Below are 19,741 nucleotides of genomic sequence, written 5' to 3' on the forward strand. Positions count from 1 at the left end.
GACAACCTGTCATCCTTTCTGTTTGTTCATTTTAGCCAGATTCACACTGTTTAAGAAGATTAATTAATCGCAAAAGTCAAATTCTAAGTTGATTTTTAGGTGAAACATCGAAAGCTTACAATACGGTTAAAAATCTAAGACATTTTAAAAAGAAAATTAACATGCACATTAAAGTTTACATCCTAAATTCACACATTCATGTTTGAATGACAATACTTTCTCAGAGCAACAGCCATTTACACAGATCTTATTTGTTCTAAAGAGGAGACTGCAGTACAGCAACCATATATTGTATTTTAGGAGCAATGGCTGCAAATATCCTTCTAGGATACAAAAAAGTGGCTAATTTAAGGCCGAGTGAAGTTTATGCAACTTCCACTATGTATAAATATACAATTGCTCCATTTACTTTTATCAATTCTAAAAACCGAAAATATTCTCCATTTCAGTAGCTCATACCTCATTTGCTGTCATGGAATTCTACCTCCTGCCACGATACATGGGGGTGCAACAGTTTCACAAGACCAGACAAGCACAATTACCACATGTCAAATCTGCCATTGAACCCATCTGCTGGTTGGTATCATTTTCTTTTTGTGCTGGTCACAAACAGACACATACATTTCCAATTTAAACTGCACACTTTTTCACACAAGACAATTGGTGGAAGATACCAATTCTGCCTAGAAAACCTTTTTTTTTTTACACAAAAGTGATGAATTTTCAAATATCCGCTGCTTTTCAATTGAGTGGCACCCGTTTGAGGCGACACCATCTGGAATAGCACAGGTAATGCAACACAAAATAAGTGACAATGGAAGAATATCTGAAATGGTCATACATGATTTTAGCAGAATTGTCAAAAGAAAATGGTTGAATTGTCATTTGATTAAAACGTCTTCATTAAAAAAAAGTAACCTGATCTCTACTCCGCTGCCAGCCCCTACGACTAGTTGAGGTGCTTTTGATTTAATGGGAGCAGAGTCTGGGCTGTTTGAGGCACATGCCGAATTATGTGTGGGCAGAGCCAGGAAAAATAGATAGAGGAAGGTACCATTGAAGATTTCCTTGGAACTTTATAGCAAAAAGACTACATCTTGCTTCTTTTTGTCTTCAGTGGTCCTAAGAAATCACAGTCCTGATGACAATCTGGACTTTTTTCCTCCTGCAAATCGCATAGAGAGACACTTCACTTTATAACATTTTATTCTCTTTCAAATCTGAAACACATACTCTTAGTCTCCTGGGCACGAGGTCATACAAATCCCCACTACTGGGTTTGGTGAAATCTTTATTTAGGAATCAATTGAAGCCAGTCACCAATTTAAGCAATGTCTTAGTTGCCATTTACCTGCATCCTTTAAAACTCCCACCTTTCTCTTATCCCAGGTGGTCTCATCATGTACATATCCATCGTCACATTTGGAGGGACTCACATATTAATATAATCATAGCTTTCTTTTGAATGTTTAACTTCTGTGTTTTTCCATCATTGTACTTTATTTATCCCTGTTCTCCACACTCTTCCGAGAAGCCTTCTGCTCAGCTGTTAGTAGGATGAACAGCAGAGTGATTGAAAAACTCTGTCTAACTGATGCTAATCTAAATCCTATGGTGGCCAACAGGGAGAGTGAAGAGGAGTTTTATAGTTCCCTCTAGGAGTTTTGCCTTCATCCAGGGACATAGATCCTTCACTAACAAATCAGGTGCCATCTGGTTTCAAGATCTGCTTTAAATATGCATGATAAAATGGGATGGCTTTTTGCACTGATACTTTGGGTTCCCCTCTACGAGGCCACACACGTTGTTTACCACTTGAATTTTTGATCTCCCCTGGTGTATTGTGCCACATTTAATAAAGATTTGTCCCATCTTCTCGATCTTGTGTCTGCTTTGATTACAAAAGTGGGTCCTCTTGGGGATTTTAGCAGCTGAAGGATGTTCTGATTGTTTCACACGTGGTACCCTCTGGCCATCGTCATGGGAAGATCTGTTCTACACATTGAATGCTTAGGAACATGCCTATTTTGAAGTTAATTTGACAGAGAGGCAACTCAGGCAGCACTGATCTGATGAAAAGTAGCTTCATGCCAATTTCATTCTGACATAATATTTTCTCAAGTGACACATTCATTCTTCTGACATTTAGATACCCATGTCACATGAACTACGGCACTTGGCCACATTTGGAAATGTATGCAGGCTAATAATTCAATAATTCAGGCATCTAGTACAATTGTAGCAGCACAAAGAAAGAAAAAATCTCCCTAATTGAGAAATTAGAAGGTCCATTTTAACAGTTTGGGTGCAAATGGGAATGATCAAAATTGGGCGTGGATCACATTGAAAGAAGGACAGCAGAAGGGTTTCAGGAAGGCTACTTTTGAGATAAAAAAAGACACTTCTTTAAGGACTAGATGAATTCGCAGACTAAACACACCTGTTTTTTTTTCTTCAAAATGTCCAATGGCCCAGAAATCTCTAGTTCAGACACACTCCACTCCAGAGCTGCCAAACCCACCTTCAAAATGGGGCTGTTGAGGATCTAGTCTTTTGGGAAGTGCAGACATTCATCAGATTCTTCTCCAAATTTAAGACATTTTCAACTAATGTGGTGCTTAAAAGCCCTATGCTCAATGAATTGTAATTCCTTTCATATAGCTCTTGCTACCCCTGATGAGGCGTTAAAATGCTTTATGTCCAGCAGCAAGCTACTCTAGAAGGTTAGTAGTTACTCTAGTTGTTACTGGTTAGTGTTAGTTATCAGGATTAGCATTGTGCTCTCAAGAAAATAATTCCACACATTTACTCCAGTTTCCTTATGGCGGATTAAATTAAAGATTTAGGTGTGTCATTTGCATGGCACGTACTATTCGAGGTGAGGCATTCACTAGGCAGCACACATCTCCATGGCAACAGTTACTGGTTAATCTAGTGGTTATTGGTGATTGAGACTAGTCATTTACTCTAAGAGAACAATTCCCTGCAGGCACTCCAGTTTCTTTGAGGAAAGTGAAATTAACAGGAGTTATGTGCGATCATTAGTCAGGGAGGGGTATGGGAGTTCAGGAAGATGGTTGGTGGGGTTAATAGGTGAGGTAGAGAATATTCAGTATTGTTCGGTTGTAGAGGTATGCCTTTCGAAGACATAGAGGTTGTGATATTTGAAATGATGGGAGATTTGAAGAAGCACAATAATAGAGATTAAGGCAAATATGCACGGGAGTTAAAGTATATTGTACTCAACAGAGGAGGCATGATGAGGAAGCAAAGTAGGGAGAGTGTAATTTGAAAAGAAGTAAAGGCAACCATAGGAAGTTTTAGGCCAATGTCGATTTTTCATGCCAGGTTTTAGGAAAACAGAAGATCATTTATGAAATAGCAAGCAACCTGAGGGTGCAAATCTGTAGAAAGAGCGACATTATATACATATGCATGGTGCTGTATTAGCTGGTGTATTGGAATTGTGCAGCAGGGAGGACCACATTATGTGACAGGATTGCATAAATTATGCAGCAAAAGAAGGCAAATTATATGGCTTAACGGGGCAAATTTTATATCACTTCATTATTTTGTCATTTGTTCACATGGTAACACTGTCCGGGAAAATATTCCACCTTATTAGTATCAGTTTAATACCCAAATACAGCAATAAGCAAATGAAAGGTGACCAGTCAACCTGTATGAAGGGCCTAACACTGCACAGGAACTCATGATGCTCACTTTTTTGTCACTTTTGATGTGTTTCAGTTAGAAGCATAGTTTGGTTAAATCTTCAGATTATGCAACAGCAGATGAAATATGTGGCAAATGCTGCAACTCCACAATTATGCGAACAACACAGCAGCTGCAGAATAGCATCATTCCAGTGGCTCTACATGTCAGACACTAGAATCAGGCAAACAGACTGTTCACTGATAAGCTACTACTAGAACATCAATTCAGCAATTAAAGCTGATCAGTTCATGGGCTGGAAGTGTAAAGGTAAATATTGAGATCTGTAGGTTGCACTAGAAGAATCAGTCACCTCATAATCATAGCTACATGAGACAATATACTGTGAAAATAATGCAAACATGTAAAGGAGATTCTGCAGATGCCGCCATGAATGTCATCTGATGTTCACCCTTAAAGTTAAGCTCACAGTAATAAATATAAAAGCAAAGCAGGATATTTTCTGGATGCCCCTGGTTAAGTATAGCCCAAGGCAGAGGCTGAGAATAGCTTCCCCAAACAGTGGAAGTGTATCGTCTGCATTTCTGTGGTTTGAGGGTGGAGATCCAGACACTGAAGTGAGGAGCATAGAGACAGGCAGGTGCGCCCCTCCCACCTTTTGCCCCTCGTGAAGTGTGACGGTCAGGCTGAACAAAGGTTAGCCTGACAGACACTCTTCATGTTCAGGCAGCCATGAGCACACATGCGCGAGTTGCGCAGACTCCTGGCTACCTGAGCTGAACTTGTGGGCGTGACCTTCTCGGCTCTGCAAAGGTGCCTCGAGGCCCTACCCCGGGTGACAAGGGAAGTCCTCCATTGACTTGGACCTGGGTGCTTCAGGTTTATTCCCTGAAGCGCCCAGGGCGAGTGTCAATCAATGACACCTTGTCACAAAGTGTGGTGGGATCAGCAGTCTCACTGACCCCATCCCAATCTGTGACGAAGTTGGGACTGCTGCCTTCCCTCATTGGCTGACCTAAGGACAGCCAGTGAAGGAAGGCAGCAGTCCCAACCCTCCTGGGGCCTCCGAGGCTAAAGGTAAGTGTGTGTGTGTTTGTGATCTTTTTAAATGAATGTTTGGTGCATGCGTGTATGTTTGAATGTTGATGAGTGTTGCTAATAGATGTGCATGTGTGTGTGAAAAAATGAGTGTGAGTGTGCTTCCAGCCTGCCCCCCTCCCTCCTAAAACTGCCATCCGCCACTGGAAACAGGACTCCATTTTGAATTTTCATGAAGTCCTTGTAAGCACAGCACTGAAGATTAGTTTTCCTGCACACTGGCATTTGGTGAAAGAACACCATAAAAGATAAGTATTGGTCTGGACGTTGTGTTATTGTATCTCTTTGTTGGTCATTGTGCTCCTAGCTCTTGCTCTCACACTCATTGGGAAGCCAGTGTTTGATTACCCTTGCTATCCTGGGAGATAAGTGTGGGGAGGGTGCACTTGGCTCAGTTTGCAGAGCTATGATACAAAACATCAGTGGAACACGGCCTCAACCACTATAGTTGAGGCCCAGTAGCACCTGTTTGTTCTGTGGCCTTCTGAAAGAGGTCTGAGAATGTCTCATTAATGGGGAAAATATTTCTCATTGTGGAGAACCTCTTCAAGGCTGTCCTATCCTCTTTTTCACCATGGGAAGAGATTTGTTCCAGTCCTTGCCAGGAGTAATTTTTCTTCTTTTTCCAGGGTAGCAAGGAGTCAGAGAGGAGTTTGCGAATGCCCATAAACATGAACATTGGTGGGTTTGCATAAACTCCCAGAAAATTCTATCACAAAACCTCTCTTTGCAGCCGATTTCCCACCCCTAGAAGTAGATTTACTCACACTAAAATACTTGTGTGAGTAGATTCTATTACGAATGTAGGCCAAATATTTGTGAACTCAAAAAGTAGTTTTGAAATCATAATAAAAGGTGTATAATTGTGCAAGTCAAACTTACAGGCACACATTACTTTGTGAATCAGACCTTAGGAGTTGGTAGCCATGGGCCACTGACCTGCTCATTTTATTGCTCATGGGAAAACAAAAGACTAAGATGAACCACTGGATTTGGAACCTGCGACCTTGGATTTGAGTACATATCTCTGCAGTACATGCATTAGCCCACTGAGCCACTCATAATAACTTCCTGGCCAGGAAATCGGTGCTTAGAACTAAGCCACAGCTGGTGAGTAGAGGACAGAAGGGTACAGTGAGGCTGAACACTTAAGGAGGTGCCCAGGACATGCGGGCTTCTCTTTCCTTTATTACACTGTAATTAAAATAATGAACCGTGGAGGAGTAGAAGCAGAAACATAAACATGAGACTGTCCAGACGCTGCTCATAAACTCCCACTAACTGTTTAGAGTAAACTCCCTTCGTACACGTAAATCACCTTTACTCACCTTGAATTCATATGGCGGTTACACTTATTTTTGAATGGCATGGAGTGCTGAACACAGGTCGTTTTATAATAATGGGAAAAAGCAAAAACATAAATAAAAGAGGAGAGACTGATGGTGACTGCTGGTCTGCCATGTAGCCTTGTGTTCAGCGTTTGTAGCGCTTCCTGGCACTGCCCTGCCTTCTCCGTGGCCATCGCGAGATGAAGAGTGGGGCCGAGCAGAAAACAGAGCGTCTTTGACAGGCTCCAGCTATGCTACAGTTTGTGACCTACAGTCTTAGCTGGGAAGGCAGGGCGAGCGGTGATCGCAAACAAAAGGATGTGTGTAATCCGAGAGCCACAGATGTTTAAAGAGGGATTTCTGAGTATTATACATGGATGAAGACAAAAGCTTTCAAACTGCTTTGTTATGGTTCAGCTTCCGCGGAAGAGGTCTGCTATTATCTAGAATTAGGGGAAAAAAGACATTATGCAGAAAATGTTTGAATTGTGTATCGTATGCATGAGGCATTTACATTCACACGGTTCAGAGCGTTGGAGTCGATTTCCAACAAAAAACTGAAAATGACTGAGGCTGCCTAAAAGGTGGTCCTTTGTGCCCTACTTAGATGTGAACAAGCCAGCAGGACTGGATTTAATGCTTGTAGTTTAAACACATTGAAGCCATTCACGAAATGAAAAGTACAATGTTGAAGGCGCCCTCGCCTTCGACCCAGTCTTGTTTTTGTTTCTATTTCAAATAAAGGTCGACTGTCAAGGAATTCTTCATTGTAATCCTTTTTTAATTTTTGCGGTAACATTCAAGCATAGGTCAATCCAATATGCCAAAGGGGCCTGGTTAAAGGGTATCATTAGCAACGATGGTTCACTGTGGACTGATTTCCATATTCTTTTTTTGATAACCATATTTTATTGATTTTAATAGAGAAAAAACAGCAATAGTACAGTTCAAACTCCCCTGTCACAGACATCACAGTGATGCACATGTACAACGTGATCATTCATCAGAACTCGGCCATGATATGCCCACCACATGCCCCATACGGTCCCATGTTTCAGTGTGCAGCCCCATGCGAGATAAATAGGCTGCTCTTGTTGCGCACTCCAATCCACCCCCGCCCTCCACGCGGCGGCTGAAAGGGGGTACTTGGAGGTCCAGCTCTGGGCAGTGCCTCGCTGGGAAATCATCACGATGACCCCCAGGAACGTACTCTTGAGCATCGGTTCACCTACCTCCTCCAGGAGGCCCAGCAGAGTGACTCCTGTGGCCGGCCCAGGACAGGTGAAAGTTCCCGTTCTAGCCGCTGCCAAGGCAGGGCAGGACTAAACCAAGTGAAAAAAGTCGGCATCTGGTGAAGAACATGTAAAGCAATCACCATGGGGAATCCTTCCTGCCCTTTGGAGGGGGGTCATGTAGGTAAGATGGAGATCATTAAATTGGACTAGTGTGTGGTGCGTGGACACAGTAAGATCCCAAGGGGCCTTCTTGGCTTCCTATCATGTTGGCCTCCACTCCCCATCATCAAGCTCCCCCAACCATACCTCGCATTGCTTCCTGAGGCGTTGGAGCTTGTGCAGTCCATTAATGACCACGTAGTGGTATACTTATTTGTGTCTCTTTGACAACAGTTAATAAACAAAATCCAGGAGGCAGTCACCAGTCCAGAGGAAGGTGGGGATGATTGACTCAAGGGTTTTGAACCATTCAGGTGAAATCGGGAAGGGGGGAAATTCTAGAATATGTAGAGGAAACAGGGCTGCACCATCACCTCAACGAGGGTGACTAGCCTGAGGATGTGGAGGGAGAGGTGTGCCTACCTCCGTAAGTCCTTTTCATTTTCATCACCAAGGATGTCAAATTGAGACTCCACGCCAAGCCTGGCAGAAATGGAATTCCAAATATTGGATGGATAAGTGTCTCACCGGAATCGCTGACTGTTAGGAGCAAACACTGGGGTCACCCATGACCAGGAACAGCAATGACTTTGCCTTGTTGACTAGAAGGCCATAGGCCTCTCCGTATATGTCCAGGGGCTCCCGCCAATTGGGGCCTGAGGACTGTGGGTTGGCTAGAAAGAGCAAGATGTAATTGGCATAAAGTGCAATTCTTTCCTCTAGTCCACCCTTCCAGGATTACCCTTGTACCTGGGTGTCACAGCTCATGATCCATGCCAGAGGCTAAACAGATAAGTGAAAGAGGAGAAGACAGAGGGGGCAGCCCTCTTGGGTGCCTCTGCGGATAGGTAAGGTTAAGGAAAGTGATCCCTTTATTTGGATCTGCACCCATGAGTGAGAGTACAAAAGTCTGGTGAGTTTGTAGAAGTAAGCCCCCTGCCCGTGCATTCTAGGTCCATGCCCAGGAAGGACCTGTCCACTGCATCAAAGGCTTTTTCGAAATCGGTTAAGAGTAGATCCGAGGGGTGACTAAGGTGGTGCACTTGAGAAAGGGCTAACTGAACTCTGCACATGCAATGTTGCATGCTGCAGGCTGGCATAAAACCACATTGGTCGGGGTGGACAAGTCAAGACTGGATCTGCCATAGCCAGTTGGCCAGGAATTTTGCGGATATTTTAATTTCAAAGTTGATAAGAGAGATGGCCCTACATGAAGCACAGCTGTCTGGGGGATAGCCCACTTTAGGAACAACCACATTTGTGGCGGTATCCATCTCAGAGGGAAACACTATTGTCTCAGCCACTTTGGCGTACATGGCCAGCAGATGGGAAACCAGCGTGCTGAGGAATTTGCTATAATACTCAACAGGGAAGCCATCAGGGCCTGGAGTTTTACCTGATGGCATATCCGACCGGGCTGCCTTAATTTCGTCCAACGTAATGAGCCAGTCCAATTGGCAGGTGCCTCCCACAAGGGTCTCGGCCTGTAGGCTTACAGTGCATGGCAGTCGTCAGTAATCACCTGCACAATGTTTTGGGTGCAGACACTAGGCTGCTCCAAGAGATCAGCAACTCAGGGGACTGCTGTGTGGGCCATATCCCTGGTGGCCAGGTATTTATCTCTGTGCTTGTACACCTGCTGGGTTGCCACCCTCCAGCACTGATGTGCCTCTTCCAGTAAGATTTGCCCAGTGATTCTCTCACTAATTTCCACTGGAAGGAAAGCTCAGCTGAGGCTTAAGTTAGGGCCTCATGTTCCAGAGTTAGGATACAGGCCTCAAGGACCATGATTTATGCCAATTTTTCTCTTTCTTCTCCTCAAATATATCCCTTCACAAGTCTTCTAATCATGTGTTTGCTGGCCACTTAGAGAGTGCTCACAGAGGTCACCAATCCCTGGTTACTTTCAAAGTTGGCCTGGAACTCAGATGTCATGTATTCTGCACAGTTTGGGTCAGCTATGTACCACACTTTCAAGCGCCACTTGGGTTGCTTATGTGTCTCTCAGAACTCCAGACACAGCATGAGAAGTGAGTGGTCAGATATCCCCCTCAGGAGGATGTCTGCCCCAGACAGCTTCAGGACAGATGTAGTCAGAAGGAACAGGAGTTTGATACGCAGTGCCGTCCGATGGGTCACAGAGGTGTGTGTGAGAGCAAGGTCCACGCATCACAGACACCCAGCAAGTCCATTCAGGTTTAGAGATTGTCGCCCTGCCTCAGGGAGACCAGATGAGTCAAGCTCTGGATTGGAGACTGCACTGAAGTCCCCATCGATTACAGTGTTACCCACTGGGAGGCTTAGAAGGGGTTTGGTCAGGAAAGTCAACATGAGGGAAGGAGAGCAGCAGATGTGGTGCATACACTGGCAGGAAGTTATATTGTCTGCCCTTAAGCAGGCCCTCGAATCCGACTAATCTCCAATGGGAGTTTATATGTGTGTTGGTCATCACCAGGGGGAACCTTCTTCACTGTAAAATGGCAAGACCTCAGGACCCTCACGTTAACCCCGAGTGGTAGACCCTATCATAACCATACCATTGTAGGAATGGGCAGCGCTCCCCACCAAGTGTGTTTCTTGGAGATTGAGAACAGGTGGCTGAACAAGTTTGGCGGGTACATCAAGCCGTTTACGTTCCAGAACTTGACCTGGACTTCAGACATGGGGGGAACAAATCTGATAAGTGGGGTCTAGCACTGGGAAAGTGTGCTAGGGATATGCCAGTGCGCTGGTGGTACCGGCTGTAAATGCCTGTAGGATCACAGAGTCTGGGTATGTGGTAGCAGTGTCTGTGTCTGTACAAATAAACAAATACAAACTAACATAACCTCCTACCCCCAACTGTCATCTCCCTTTACTTCTACCCTTGAAGTATCTGTTGCCCTAACCCAATGAATAGCAGAACACAGCATTTAACTATAAAATGTGATTAGGCCACCCTCTTCTAGCGGATTACATGTTAGCCACGCTTGTTTGTGGTACAGTCTAATCTAGTTCTCTCCCCAAGGAGGAACATTTTGCTTCCAAGTAGAAATGAAGGGGTATGTGGATCCTTAGCATTAGTCATGGGGGATCCCAACTGAAGTGTTGAACAGCTCTGGAGTGTCCGTGGGGCACCCAGCTCTGATGTCACCACCAACGGCTGTACCCTCTGTGTCCAAGCCGGAGGAGCCCGAGCAAGCATGCAAGTGGTTACACCATTTGCAGGATCGTGTTAGTTTCCTCTGCTTAGGCTGCTGGGTCAGCCCAAGGGTTCTCCCCAGAGACTTGGTCCCAAGTTCTTCAGTGTCTCCATTCAGACAAATCTGTCTCCTCTTGGCCGCCCACTCCCAGGCCAGTTCGGGCATCTTGGAGAAGAAGGTCTTAGAGTTAAAGATCACCTTCAGCTTCACAGGTAACATGACCATATACTGAAGACTGAGGGCTCAGAGTTTCTGTTTGACTCCTTCAGAAGAGCACTTACGTGGTCGGACTGCATGTCTACAATTAGAAAAGATCATGATACGTGAGTCCTGATCAGGTTGTCCCCATGTCTCCCAAAGAATTGCATTTCTGTCATGGTGGTTAAGGATCTGGGTGATCAGCAAGCATTGCAGGGCCCCAAGGGGGGTTGCTTTTGGGTCAAGGACTGGCGGGCGCTCTCCACCACCACAACAGTCTGCCCTCAGGATCGCAGACAATGCTCGAGAAAGAACTCCAGCAAAGACTTTGAGTTCTCAGGGAAACCAACAAATTGAAGATTGTTTCTACATGATCTGTTTTTGGCATCTTCAGTGTATTCTTCAAGGACTGTTATCATCGAGAGCAGTTTGGAGACCTGTTTTTTTAGGGTAGCCACGTTGTCTACCACTGAGGACACGCCACGTTCTGCCTCCATGAACCAGGTGGTGATGTTGCTAAGGTTTTGGCTTAGGTGCAGTGCCTGGATACCCTCACAGGTGAGGGTGCTTTACAAATCCATCTAGGTAGCCAGATAGCTAGCTAGATAGATAGATATATAGATAGAGAGATAGATAGAAGTGAGACGTCTATCTTGACTTCTGCCAGTTTGGTCTTCACGGCATCCTGTGCATCCTTGATGGCCTGGAGAAATGCAGTGAGGTTGAAGGGGTCAAGGCAACACTGTGACACCAAACGGCTACCAACGGCCCCGGCATTGCTTGGGGCAGAGGTCATACACTGGTCAATCTTTGTGATTGCCTGAACTGGTGGCAGGGATTTGTCTCTCCCCATAACTGCACCAGGGAGTGGCTCTGAAGGCTGGTGTTCTGTAGCCCACTTATCACCAGAGTGCAGCATGAACAGCTAGGACAAAGGCCTTCAGGTGGTGACTTCCAAATTCTTGATAACTTAATGGTCACTGCATTACTAACAGCTAGAATTTAGTTGAAAAAAATGATTGTCTGATAGAATATCAGAGCTAAAGATATCATGTGGTCACAATCGTGTCAAAAATATTAAGGACCAAAATTTCGAGGAGGTAAGTCTAAATAGATAAGCAGATTTACTATTCTTAACTCCCCTTCTCATACCTTGAAGATATAAATAGGTTTTCAAGGTATATATATGTAGAGTTAATTAAAGTAAACTTTGCTTACCTATAGAAACTTACCTTCACAATATTTTTGTCCTCAACATTCATGGCACAATATTTTGTCCACAATGTATTTTGTTTAATCAATATTTTGTCCAAACACCAAAAAATAACAGCTAGGCTAACAGAGTTGAAATACGTTTTAATTGGTTTGCTCACAGTATTCCAGATTATACTCAAAGTGGTCACACAGTGCAGAGAAAACATAAAAAGCACAGCATGTGTATGCACAGGAATGCAAATAGTGTGCAAAATTGTCAACAGTGTTTCAACCTCCCATTCTGCTTTTAAGGTTATCATCAGCACTTAATGATTAATTGAGCATGTGAGAGAGTTGCAAACTGGTGTTCTGCCTGGTGCAGTAGATAAAGATTATTTTTGTTAGCTGTAGAACTCTGTACACTTTATCCTTGCTAACCAGTGATAAAATGCCAGTGGGCCTCCTTTCAACATGGTGAAATTGTGGCATAGCCAAGTCGGCATCTGTAATGAACACTCAGCGATAGGAACCCCTCACGACACAGATTTCGGCTCCTTCTAGGTCATCCGTCACAATTGGAGAGATGCGGATGACCCCTGCTATCAACCCTAAACTGGATGGTCAAGCTTGTAGAGCAGTGTTTGTGGGGATCACATGGGGGACACATGCGACTGATGTCCTCGATTCCACTCTAGGAAGCCCTGTGGTGACAAGGTCCGTAGGTGAACCTGAGACTTAGGGTTACCCAGCCCTCCCGGGCTGTTTGCATCCCCCCTCCAACCTTGGTGATTCATTGTCTCCTCGCACACTGAGCACACCCCAGTTTCTGCCACCTGAGGGGCCTAGCGACATCTTAGCGGGCTGTGTGGCTTTCCGACTCCTTGTGGCAGCCTTGGGAGCTGCGACACAACTTTAGCCGCCAGACAGGGCTGCAGCATCATCAGCATCATCACTCCGCCGCCTAGAATGGGGATACGGCAGGGGAGTGCTCTGGGTAGCCTGATTCAAATGCCTGGTGCCCTGCGGACTCCTGCAAGCAGCCAGGACCTGGTCGGGTTATAGAGGGCAGCGCTCCTGCAAGTCTCCATTGTGTGTTGGTTCTCATATGCACAAAGGGTTGAGAAGGAGACCTGCTGCATTGTGCTGCACCATGTTGGGTGGATGCAGTGTTCCTGGGAACCTTGAATGAGTGGCCCATGAGGCCAGTTGTTTTTCAGAGTGGGACCCTTCTTGCTTTATTGCAAAGCAGGCACCTTCCCAGGGGGACTATTGTAAGGTGCACACAAGTACGGCATCAGATCCCCGGAATAACTAGGGTGCAGGAAGCACATTATCAGACAGCGCCCTCTGGGACAGCGGGTATCCCCCATCGTCTACACTATATTTGCCCCCCGGGTTCTGGCGCCTGCACCCCACATCACGCTGGCATGAGATCTTCCCCAACACACCACCCTCATTTGCCTGCCCTGATGAGAACTGAGTACACTGCCATATGAATCTTAATGTTTGGCCCATCGTCCATCAGTCAGTTGAGGGGGCAACAGATGACAATCCATGAGGGACACCTGAGAAAGCCCTGGATCACACCACTGTAGGCACCGCAATGAATAAATTAATGAATATTGAACTTATAAGTGGCGCTGCCACTTCCAAAGGAGTCTCCTGGAGCTGAGCAGCAGATGCTAAAGGGGTTGCAAAGAGGCGGAAGAAAACTGGCGCTGCATGGAGTGCAGTGCCACTTTTCTTAAATCAGGGCCTCAGTGTATAGATATGAGTCCTCTAGTGGGCTTTAATAGAAATTGTGCTGATCCCAGGCCCAATGTTGATTTCACTGCTATCCTAAAAAGCAGGAATCCCAAATTCAGTATGCAGTAAAGCACCACAATCAGTTATTCTTTCCTGCAGTGTTTCATACCAGAACCCATTTGGTATTTTAACACAATCCTTCACCATTCGCAATGATTTCATATGTTATATTTTCACTCTTTCACTGACGACTGGTCGTCTTCAAAACAATTAATTCCATCTTTTCAGTGGAAATCTTTAATTTGATTGAGACCCGCCAATTTATTGTTCACCAAATTCAGTGTCATTGAGGATTGTTTGATACATGGAGAACATTTAGAAATAAGGAATGCTCACTAATCCACAGATGCCTTCTGATAAACAGAAATATATTTTAAGTGCCTTCAATGTAATTGTAATTGAATCCTATGAATGAGGGAGAGTTGTCCAATTCATCCCACTATTCAGCACTACCTTGATTTTTCCGATTGCAGGCACTCCTTTGTGTTAGATAACACAAAATTGTGCCCCCCTCTTTCTTAGGAGCTCTCCTTAGTTTGTCCTAGAACATCTAGTGCGACATATTCTTTTAGACAAAATCATTTCGGACCTTTTGGGCTTTTGGTAGAACTTAATTTGAGGAATAAGCAAAAAAATGTTGACGAAAAAATTAAACATAAGCAATCTGCAAAATTACCCCTCTCCCCATGAAATAGGGAGTGGTATGCTAGACCATCATCTAATACCTTCATTTTATTTTCTAATTGTTTTTTTATCAGATTCTCGTATTCCTCTAAAGTCCCAATCCCTCGGTAGGCCGTTGACCTCTCTGTGACGATCGTGGATTTGTCTTCACTCCAGAACACAATTTATGGGTTGTATTAGCTATTTTATAACCTGCGATACTAACATGTTTGCTGACAAAATGATTAAGGCGCTCTCCAGTCTTTTGTAGGGAGTGTGGTATTTGGTAATTAACCATTGGAATATGCTGCTACCTTCAGGTCGAATCTACCGGACAGTGCAGCTATATGATTTCAAAAGACTTAGGCCCATATTTATACTTTTTGGCGCACAACTGCGCCAACGCAGTTGTGCGTCAAAAATTTTAACGCTGGCTAACGCCATTCCAAAGCGCCATGCGGGCGCCTTATTTATTGAATGACGTTAGCCGGCGCAGCTGACTGGTGTGCGTCAAAAAAAATTACTCACACCAGGCAGCGCCGGCGTAGGGGAAAATGGAGCTTGGGCGTCAAAAAATGGGGCAAGTCAGGTCTGAGGCAAAATTTTGGCCTCAACCCGATTTGCACCATTTTTTTTTACTCCCAAACCCCATTGAAATGACTCCTCTCTTAGTAAAGACAGGAGTCATGCCCCCTTGCCCAATGGCCATGCCCAGGGGACTTATGTCCCCTGGGCATGGTCATTGGGCATAGTGGCATGTAGGGGGGCACAAATCAGGCCCCCCTATGCCACAAAAAAATTACGAAAAAAATATTTACCTGAACTTACCTTTCCTTCCCTGGGATGGGTCCCTCCATCCTTGGGTGTCCTCCTGGGGTGGGCAAGGGTGGCAGGGGGTGTCCCTGGGGGCATGGGAGGGCACCTCTGGGCTCCTTCTGAGCCCACAGGTCCTTTAACGCCTGCCCTGACCCAGGCGTTTAAAAGTGGCGCCCATCAGGCTGGGCGCCGTTTTTTAAGGCCTGCCCCCTCCTGTGCGTCAAAATGATGTCACAGTATAAATAAGGCGCACAGGCCTTAAAGTCATTTTTTGGAAGGGAACGCCTACCTTGCATATAATTAACGCAAGGCTGGTTCCCCCTTCTAAAAAATGACGCACATGGTGGAACTTTGACGCCCGCGGGGTCGGACGTCAAAGTATAAATATGGGGCAGTGTTTGCGCCGATTGTGCGTCAAAAATTTTGACGCACATTCGGCGCAAAGAGAGTATAAATATGCCCCTTATTTTGGGCTTAACAAGACTTTACAGGGGCTTGCAGCCCGCTCATTGCTTACCATTGGTTGGCCTTATTGTCACACCCATTTGCGTGTTTTTTTAGTGAATTACTATTTCTTACCTTGTCACAGCTTGTCTATCTTATCTTTGACCTCCCCCTGGAGCTTAGCCACTTTACCATCTCTCTGATTTGCTGGTTTCTATCCTTCCAGTAAACTACTTTTTTTATTTTTGGCTAAGCACTACATAAGACAGCATGTGTTTTCCAGCTCTCCCTCTTGTACTTTTGCCACTCAAGTTCCCCCACCTGTGCCACTGTCTCTCTCATGTGCTGCAAGATCTGTTTTGTGTGCTTTTTTCCCTTGCCAAATTCCCCTGTACTCAAAGTTGCTTCCCACCCTCTCCTACTGCTCCCCATTGCCCCCCTAAACCCAACCCTCTTTTAAAGAAAAAAGGATTGCTTCCATATGGTTTGAATAAAACTGATTTCTACCCAATTTTAAACTTCTGTAGCATTCTCAACAAATGTTTTTAGCTCCAGCACCTATCACTCTCAGCAAAAATAATTGAAAGGGACAGCTAGTGATACAGAGGCCACCAAAAGATGGTGAGATCTTACAGTAATGTCTCATGGGCAAATTTTGTTTGGTCCAGATGCAATGCAACTGTAGAAAATTTGCCTTTTCTGTGATGTCACCCCTGATTTTTGTCACCCCTGATTACTTGCCCTTTGCTGGACCCATTATTCAATTTTTGTTAGCTGTAGAACTCTGTACACTTTACCCTTGCTAACCAGTGATAAAATGCCTGTGTGCCTCCTTTCAACATGGTGAAATTGTGGAGTAGCCAAGTCGGCATCTGTAATGAACACTCAGCAATAGGAACCCCTCACGACACAGATTTTGGCTCCTTCAAGGTCATCCGTCACAATTGGAGAGATGCGGATGACCCCTGCTATCAACCCTGAACTGGGTGTCAAGCCTGTAGAGCAGCGGTTGTGGGGATCACATGGGGCACACATGCGATTGACGTCCTCGATTCCACTCTCGGAAGCCCTGTGGTGACAAGGTCCGTGGGTGAGCCTGAGACTTAGGGTTACCCAGCCCTCCCAGGCTGTCTGCATCCCCCCCTCCAACATTGGTGATTCATTGCCTCCTCGCACACTGAGCACACACCTGTTTCTGCCACATGAGGGGCCTAGTGACATCTTAGCAGGCTGTGTGGCTTTCTGACTCCTTGTGAGCCTTGGGAGCTGCGACACAACTTTAATGGCCAGACAGGGCTGCAGCATCATCGCTCCGCCGCCTGGAGTGGGGATACGGCAGGAGAGTGCTGTGGGTGGCCTGATTCAAGTGGCTGGTGCCCCGTGGGGCTCCTGCAAGCATCCGGGACCTGGTCGGGGTATAGAGGGCAGCGCTACTGGAAGTCTCCATTGTGTGCTGGCCATCGTACACACAAAGGGTTGAGAAGGAGACCTGCTGCATTGTGCTGCACCACGTTGGGTAGATGCAGCGTTCCTGGGAGCCTTGAATGAGTGGCCCATGAGGCCAGTGGTTTTTCAGAGTGGGACCCTTCTAGCTTTATTACAAAGTAGGCACTGGCCCAGGGGGACTTTTGTAAGGTGCACACAAATACAGCATCAGATCCCCGGAATGACTAGGGTGCAGGGAGCACATTATCAGACAGCGCCCTCTGGGACAGCTGGTATCCCCCATCGTCTACACTATATTTGCCCCCCCGGGTTCTGGTGCCTGCACCCCACATCGCGCTGGCGTGAGATCTTCCCCAACACACCACCCTCGCCTACCTGCCCTGGTGAAAACTGAGGACATTGCCATTTGAATCTTAATGCTTGGCCCATCACCCATCAGTCAGATGAAGGGGCAACAGATGGCAATCCATGAAGGACACCTGAGAAAGCCCCGGATCACACCACTTTAGGCACCGCAATGAATACATGAATGAATGAATATTGAACTTATAAGTGGCGCTGCCACTCCTAAAGGAGTCTCCTGGAGCTGAGTGGCAGATGTGTGGCTGCATAAAACAGGGTAACAAGTAACACAATGCATCAGAAATCCAGAAAAGCCATGTCTTGAGATGTCGTCTACAGATGGCTTCTGATTCACTAAATTGCAGATGGCTCCGGAGATGGCTCCAGGCCTTTGTGCCCAAGACTGTAAAGGATTTTCCTCCATGTCTTTTAAGTCTAAACGTGGGATGTTTAAGGAAGTTGGCTTCTGAAGACCTGAGCGTCCGTAGAGTTGTGTGGTGGGTAAATCTTGAAATTAAGTATTTTCGTCCCAGTGCTCTATAAGCACTGAAAGCAAATGGGGGGATTTTAAAAAGGACCCTTTTGTGCACTGTCAGCCAGTGCAGAACTTCCAGGGCTGCTGATGCAGAGGAACGTCAGTGGAGTTTTAGAACCATTCTGGCTTCAGAGTGTTGAGCCACCTGTAATTTCCGAATAGTTTGTTTAGATTGCCTGTATACAGGCTGTTACCGTAGTCCGGCCTAGATGCTATCAATGCAAAGGCTACTGTCATTCTTGCCGCTAGAGGGAGGTAGTCAAAAAACGTTTTCAATGATTTTATAAAACTAAAACACATTTCTGGCACTGCTATTGCTTGTACATGAAATGACAGAAACACGTCAAATTTTACTTGACAGTAGCAGGTGGAGGGGGACAGTAGTTGGGCCACCGTAGAGCCAGATCAAAGGAATTAGACTTCCAGAGTAGCATAATCTCTGTTTTATCGGTGTTACACTTAAGGTGGTTTGCTTGCATCCACTGAATGACTTCAGTGGAACAATTTTTAAAGTTGATCTCAGAGCCATTAGAATATTTATCCAATCACAGAATTAGTTCTGTGTCCTCATCATAGGATGCAGTTTCAATACCAAAAGAGGTAATCAATGAGATCAGGGGGGCCATGTAAATGTTAAATAATGCCGGGCTAAGCGAAGAGCCCTGAGGTACCCCTGAAGTGACAGTCTTTTCAGGGGAGAAAAAAATAACCTAACATAACCATTTGTCTGTGATCTGAGAGGATGGACGTAATCCGTGTCAAAGCTAGATGTGAGATTCCACAGTCCTTGACACGTTACAATAGGATGTGATGGGAGATGGTATCTAAAGCAGCTGAAAGATCTAGTAAAATCTGAACTGCATTTTCTTCTTGCATCCAACATCAACTTTAACGTGTCTGCCACTTCCAACAGCGATGACACTGTGGAGTGTCTTGGAGTGTCTTGGGCGGAAACCAGGACGGGGTAGGGGTTTCATTTTTTCAGGGTTGGATTGTGATCAATTACTTTTTAGGAAAGAAGAACCCTATACATGCTTCACATGTCTTCACATCATTATCTGCTGACCTGACTGAACATGTCACGTGACACAGGGGTTATGTCACTTGACCTCTCCTTTTTATCCTGGAATATCAGGGGCATCAACCATCCTGAAATGGCAAGCAGGTACTTCAATACCTGTCCCACATGGCATCAAGATTGCCTTCTTGCAGGAGATGCATTTCCCCCTTGGAACCATCCCCACTTATGCCTCCTTCTGGGGCCTACATAATAATTTTTCCAACTACAGCACCTACTCTTGTGATACACAGGTCAGTCCTCTTTACGCCCAAGACTAACTTTGCTGACAAGGGAGGATGGTATGTGACAGTAACGGGCCTCCTAGTAGGCTACAGCGTACTACTGCTTGATGTCTATGCACCTAACACAGACACTGCAGATGTTTTTCAAGAATTATTATCCTTGGTGGGGCAGGTTGACACTGACCATATTACACTGGGGGACAACCTCAATAGGATCATGAACCCTCATTTAGACACTACCGCCTCAGCACTCAGCAGCAAGCCACACTCGCTACATGTCCTTTTTGACACATATCTCCTTCAGGATGCCTGGATACA

The sequence above is a fragment of the Pleurodeles waltl genome, chromosome 4_1 (genome assembly GCF_031143425.1).
Source record: "Pleurodeles waltl isolate 20211129_DDA chromosome 4_1, aPleWal1.hap1.20221129, whole genome shotgun sequence".
Taxonomy (NCBI): Eukaryota; Metazoa; Chordata; class Amphibia; order Caudata; family Salamandridae; genus Pleurodeles; species Pleurodeles waltl.